Here is a 7,869-nt window from a genome sequence, read left to right as displayed (position 1 = left end):
GGTGAGGATTCATTCCATATGGACTGACAGGTGTGGGCGATGAGGCGTTTGGAGGTGGAGAGTGGCAGGAGGAGCGGAGTAATGTTATGGTCCGTCAGGGCCATCTTTGCAGCAGCATCGACAACCTCGTTGCCTCGTATGCCTGAGTGGGAGGACACCTACTGGAATGTTATGTTCCACATTTTTAATTTTATTGTAACAAAACAAACATGGTGCATGGCGATGCGATTGTTTTGATTGCTCTCCCACCTAGCGGCAACTTGTGGAGTGTAGTGTGTACCAATCACCCATGGCCTCCCCCAGACATTCAAACACCGGGCATTATAAAGCAAGAAGGATGAAGTGAAGAAGTCAGTGACATCGGCAAAAAAAATTATTCACAGATTCAAGGTTAACGTAGTTAATATAAGTTAGTTGCCAAAGCTTTGGTACCAATTACATTTTTCTCTATAAGAAGTTAACTTCGCATCTCAATATTTCGAATCTCGATCAGTATTTTTGGTTCCAATTATGATCGAGATTTGAGATTCTACTGTATATACTTATATATATAATATATATATATATATATATATATATATATATATATATATATATATATATATATATATATATATATACATACAGTCAACCCTCAACTATCGCGAATTCCGCTATCGCGTTTTATTGCTATCGCGCACCCATGAAAAGCTGCTAAAATTTCATTATCGCGACCTCAGATGCCTGCTATCGCGCACCCAGCCATAACGTCATGGGATATCAGAGCGCTCATTGGCCAAAACCGCCTTCCGCCAAGATCAATTCGCTGCTCGCGTTTCGCTATTATATATATATATATATATATATATATATATATATATATATATATATATATATATATATATTATATTATATTATATATATATATATATATATATATATATAATATAATATATATATATATATATATATATATATATATATATACATATATATACATATATATATATATATATATATATATATATATATATATATATATATATATATATATATATATATATATATATATATATATATATATATATATATATATATATATATATAATATATATATATATATATATATATATATATATATATATAATATATATATATATATATATATATATATATATATATATATATATATATATATATATATATATATATATATATATATATATATATATATATATATATATATATATATATATATATATATATATATATATATATATATATATATATATATATATATATATATATATATATATATATATATATATATATATATATATATATATATATATATATATATATATATATATATATATATATATATATATATATATATATATATATATATATATATATATATATATATATATATATATATATATATATATATATATATATATATATATATATATATATATATATATATATATATATATATATATATATATATATATATATATATATATATATATATATATATATATATATATATATATATATATATATATATATATATATATATATATATATATATATATATATATATATATATATATATATATATATATATATATATATATATATATATATATATATATATATATATATATATATATATATATATATATATATATATATATATATATATATATATATATATATATATATATATATATATATATATATATAGTACAAAAAGTGCCAAAACCATCAGCCAGAATTAGGGGAGTAAATGCCTCGATACCTCCCTCTTAAAAGAAGACAAGTTGTAGGAATTTGGAAATACAGATGCAGGGAGGGAGTTCCAGAGTTTACCAGTGAAAGGGATGAATGATTGAGCGTACTGGTTAACTCTTGCATTAGAGAGTTGGACAGAATAGGGATGAGAGGAAGAAGAAAGCCTTGTGCAGCGTGGCCGCAGGAGGAGGGGAGGCATGCAGTTAGCAAGATCAGTAGAACAGTTACCATGAAAATAGCGATAAAATATAGAAAGGGATGCAACATTTCGGCGGTGAGAAAGAGACTGAAGACAGTTAGTCAGAGGAGGGAGTTGATGAGACGAAGAGCTTTCGATTCCACCCTATCAAGCAAAGCTGTGTGACTGGAACCCCCAAACATGCGAAGAGTACTCCATACAGGGACGGATAAGGCCCTTATACAGAGTAAGCAGTTGGAGGGCGAGAAAAACTGGCGGAGACGCCTCAGAACACCTAACTTCATAGAAGCTGTTTTAGCAAGAGATGAGATGTGAAGTTTCCAGTTAAGATTATGAGCAAAGGACAGACCGAGGATATTCATTGTGGAAGAGGAGACAGTTGAGTGTCATTGAAGAAGAGGGATAGTTGTCTGGAAGGTTGTGTCGAGTTGATAGATGGAGGAATTGAGTTTTGAGGCATTGAAAACTACTAGATTTTCTCTGCCCCAATCGGAAATCTTAGAAAGATCGGAAGTCAGGCGTTCCGTGGCGTCCCGCGATCTGTTAATTTCCTGAAGGGTTGGACGTCTCTGAAAGAACGTGGAAAGATGTAGGGTGGTATCATCAGCGTAGGAGTGGATAGGGCAAGAAGTTTGGTTAAGAAGGTCATTAATGAATAATAGAAAGAGAGTGGGTGACAGGACAGAACCCTGAGGAACACCACTATTAATAGGTTTAGGAGAAGAACAGTAGCCGTCTACCACAGCAGCAATAGAGCGGTCGGAAAGGAAACTTGAGATAAAGTTGCAGAGAGAAGGATAGAAGCCGTAGAGGGCAGTTTTGAAATCAAAGCTTTATGCCAGACTCTATCAAAAGCTTTTGATATGTCTAACGCAACAGCAAAAGTTTCACCGAAATCTCTAAAGAGGATGACCAAGACTCAGTAAGGAAAGCCAGAAGATCACCAGTAGAGCGACCTTGACGGAAGCCATACTGGCGATCAGACAGAAGATTGTGAAGTGACAGATGTTTGAGAATCTTCCTATTCAGGATAGATTAAAAAACTTTAGACAAGCAAGAGATTAAAGCTATAGGACGGTAGTTTGAGGGGTTAGAACGGTCACCCTTTTTAGGAACAGGCTGAATGTAGGCGAACTTCCAGCAGGAAGGAAAGGTACAAGTCGATAGACAAAGTTGAAAGAGTTTGGCCAGGCAAGATGCAAGCACGGAATCACAGTTTTTGAGAACAATAGGAGGGACCCCATCAGGTCCATAAGCCTTCCAAGGGTGTAGGCCAGGAAGGGCATGGAAAACATCATTACGAAGAATTTTGATTATATATATATATATATATATATATATATATATATATATATATATATATATATATATATATACATATATACATATATATGCATCTAGGCTAAGCTAGTCTTAAGCCCCTTACAGCCTCTGCCTCCTAACTGCTTGCATGCTACCTTCCCGCGGTTCCCCCCGTTTCCACAGAATGTATGCAAGTGACCGAGTGGTCTGACGGTATATTCAGACTCCCTCCCCCTGCTGCCTTGTAGGGTACACCTTTTTAGGCAAAGGCTAGGAGAAGGAAAACTTCAAATCCAAACCCCCTGCTGCCTTGTAGGGTGTGCCTCTTCAGGCAAAGGCTAGGAGAAGGAAGACTCCAAAATTAAACCAACAAGACCCCAACGACGGAGCTCTCCAGCGCCGGCGGAAGAGGGCTGCGCCTGGCGGGCAGGCGACAAGGCGGGCCTTGACACATCAAGAACTCGGCAGCCCGATGCAACCAACATCGTAGAAGCTGCCTGTCTCATCTGTCTTGAGCCGCGATGGAAATGATGTGGGCCAAGTGTGTGTGCGTGGCCGTCGCGCAGCCATGACCACCGAAAACAATATACTCAGCGACTGCCATTCTGTCGTTTCCTCCACCTCTCTTTATCAGGAGACGTTTGACTAACGACAGGACCCAGTACTCGGACACGAGTGGGAGCCGACGACGACGTCGACGATGATATATATATATATATATATATATATATATATATATATATATATATATAAATATATAAATATATATACACACATACATACATACATACATACATACAGGCAATCCCTGCTTAACAAAGATTCATGCAACAAAATTTCGCTACAACGAAGGTTTCATTGTACTACCATCTGCTCGTTTAACAAACACTAAACTAGCTTTAACGAAATTTTATCCAGGTAATTTTTTCCAAATTTGAAACCCCCGCCGTATCATGGAAGCCGACAGGCTTTTGAATACACCAGCGCCTCTCATGGACAACACGCCCACCACTCACTGCCCTTGTTCAAAACAATAGCAACGTCAGCAGCAGCTTGTCTTCCCTCGCTCAATTTACCACGAAAACGCCCTGCAATGTTATCTAGCGTTGCTAAGAAGACCAGGAAGTCTGGTACTCTCGAAGTGAAGCTGGATATTATTCACAGACATGAGAGAGGTGAGAAAACTAATAGCATTGCTGGCCACCATCCTGATTCCATCTACTCTCTCTATTATTTTCAAGTAAGCAGACTATTAAGAAGGCTGGTGAGAGCGTATCTTCCTTGAAAGCTAAAAGAACCACCTGAACTCGTGACTCTGCAATGGATAAAATGGAAAGCCTTGTGGACATGTGGTACATAAGTTTTGTATGTGGTACAATGATGCGCCCTTTGTTTACATTCCACAGGTTGCCGGTTAGTGTCTTTCCTATTTCACTCTCACTCTTTATAAATTTAAGATCATCAACATTATAAAGTTATGTACATACATACATTAGTGTACATTATAATGACTTAAATTAAACTGCCTTCATAATTTTTACTTTCATTAAACCTTTCACTGTACTATGATGCACTCTCGCTTTAATTACTCTCAATAGAAGTTCAGATCAGGAATTAAACTTGTTATAATCAGTTCACTTAACGAAGTTTCGCTTAACGAAATGTTTTTTAGGAACGTAACCCCTTCGTTAAATGAGGGTTGCCTGTATATATATATATATATATATATATATATATATATATATATATATATATATATATATATATATATATATATATATATATATATATAGATGTTAAGTACTGCGCTAAAGAAATAAACAAAATGTTTGTTTTTATTTAACTTTCACTAACCATGTATTCTATCAGGTGATGTCCCTCCCGAGGGATTTCAGCCCTTACTTATCTTTTGCTGAGTGGGCAGACTACTTCTCTTTTGCTTTGCCTTATTAACTCCAGCAGTGTCTGCAGAACATTTTGGGGCCATTATGGGTGTGTCAATGTGTGTCATGATGATATCCACAAAAAACACATGTAAGGATTTCATTTGTGTTTAGTGGGAAACGCGGGGAAGAAACTGATTGTTATTGTGATGTCATCCACATCACACTTCCTGAGCCATCACTTGAGTGCTCACTGACAGCTGACTTTTGGCAGGGCATTCGGGCACTTTGGCCTGACACCTGAGGTTTCCTGTTGTTTACATATCACTTGTGGACACTGGGTTAGGTGGAGTGTTCATCAAACTCTCTACAGTGCTGTAAACAACTAAACATGCCAAACAATTGCTCAGTGTTTGGATGCAATAACACGAAAAGAAAAACAGTAGGTTTAGTCGTAGGCCTGACATGAGTGGCTACAGTATCTGTGAATTTTTCTTACCGTATACTGAATTGAAGTTAGTAATTTCCAAATACCGTAACTGTGAATTTACCGGATAAAGAAGTACCGTATAACGAGGACTTACTGTGTGTGTATATACTGTGTGTATATATATATATATATATATATATATATATATATATATATATATATATATATATATATATATATATATATATATATATATATATATATATATATATATATATATATATATATATATATATATATATATATATATATATATATATATATATATATATATATATAGTAAAAGCTCAATGAGTCGGACCCCAAATACTCGGATTTCGTACATAGCTGGACGAATTTGGCCAGAAAAAAATTTTTTGTATCTAAAATTCATGAAATAAAGAGGGAATTTATACATAAATGTTAAGTAGAACATATTATTTTTACTTAAAACACATTAAAAAACTATAAAACAAACTATAGGAAACGTAAAACAGCCAAAATAATTTTTTGAAATAATATATTTTTTTTATGGGGGAACCGGAAAAAAAGACTCCAACTCGCTCTCGAGTTCGGACTTTGGTTTGTTTACATCCAGTCATCCACTCGCTGCCATAACACTCACTGGCTCCAGCAATCTTTACTGGAATTCGTCTCAGAAAGTGATGATAATAGGGAAAGCACACAATATAAGAAAGCAGGGTTAGAAAGAAAACGAGTTTAGTATTGGAGATCGGAAAAACTTGAGGAAGCTGTAATGAAGTGGCATCAGCAACAGCTGTGCGTTGGGGTTGCTGTTCGTGGGATTGAGATTAAAAATGCTGCAACTAATTGCAGTAGAGAGTGTAAAATGAATGACAGTGAAGTAAGTTACAAAAAAAAAAAAGAAAAAAAATGGTAAAAAAGGGTAAAAATGGGTCATTATCGCACATAGTCGGACAAATACCTTACTCGGACTGGTTTTCCCGCCATAAGGTCCGACTAATTGAGCTTTTACTGTATATATATATATATATATATATATATATATATATATATATATATATATATATATATACATACATACAGGCAACCCCCGCTTAACGAAGGGGTTACATTCTTAAAAAACATTCGTTAAGCGAAACTTCGTTAACCCAATTATAACAAGTTTGACCCCTGACTGAACTTCCATTGAGAGTAAACAAAGCGAGAGTGCATCATAATATAGTGAAAGGTTCAATGAAAGTAAAAATTATAAAGTTAAACATTTAAGCAGTTGAATTTAACACTAAGTCATTATAATTTACACTAATGTATGTATGTAAGTAACTTTATAATGTTGATGATCTTAAATTTATGAAGGGAGGGAGAGTGGAGCAGGAAATACGCTAGCTGGCAACCTGTGGAATGTAAACAAAGGGCGCAGCATTGTACCGCATGCAAAACTTATGTACCACATTATCCACAAGGCTTTCCATTTTATCCGTTGCAGAGTCATGAGTTCAGGTGGTTCTTTTAGCTTGCAAGGAAGATATGATCTCACCAGCCTTCTTAATAGAATCTGCTGACTTGAAAATGGTAGACAGTAGATGGAGTCAAGCCATGGTAAGCAATGCTATTTATTAGCTTTCTCGCTTCTCTCGTGTCTGTGAATAATATCCAGCTTCACTTGGAAAATAAGAGACTTCCCGGTCTTCTTAGCAATGCTAGGTGACATTGGAGGGCATTTTGGTGGCATGTTGAGCGAGTAAAGATGAGCTGCTGGTGATGCTGTTATTGTTTTGACTTAGGGGGAGGGAGTGGTGGGCGTTTTGTCTACGAGAGGCGCTGATGTATTAAAAAACGTTTTTGCTTGCATGATACGGCGGGGCTTTCAATCTTGGAAAAAAATACCTGGATAAAATTTTGTTAAAGCAAGTTTGGTGTTTGTTAAACGAGCAGATGGTAGTAAAAGGAAACATTTGTTGTAGTGAAATTTGGTTTTGTGAACCTTCGTTAAGCTGGGGTTGCCTGTGCATAATATGTTCAATATAATTTCATTATAATGGTGAAAAAAAATTGAAAAATATATGACATAACCAGGATTGGTTAAGTTAGACCTGAATAAGTTGGATATCTGATAAATTGGATTTTATTTATTTCTTTTTACATATTATCCTAAGTGCACTTTGATTTAGTAATTTTAAGCCACTTGGCTTATATGTACTGGCTAAAATACTACTGATAGCTCGTTCATTGTCCAAGTCATATAAAGTGTGTAG

The 7,869-nt window shown here is 34.4% G+C and overlaps 1 protein-coding gene across 1 annotated transcript in view; it reads left to right on the top strand.

Moving 5' to 3' along the window:
• The window catches only part of LOC123514879, a 573,117-nt gene that overhangs the window by 148,119 nt on the left and 417,129 nt on the right, over positions 1-7,869 (top strand). The window lies entirely within an intron of this gene.

This window comes from Portunus trituberculatus, chromosome 38 (assembly GCF_017591435.1).
Source record: "Portunus trituberculatus isolate SZX2019 chromosome 38, ASM1759143v1, whole genome shotgun sequence".
Taxonomy (NCBI): Eukaryota; Metazoa; Arthropoda; class Malacostraca; order Decapoda; family Portunidae; genus Portunus; species Portunus trituberculatus.
The sequence above is the reverse complement of the archived record's forward strand: the minus strand, read 5'-3'. Positions and strand labels throughout refer to the sequence as shown.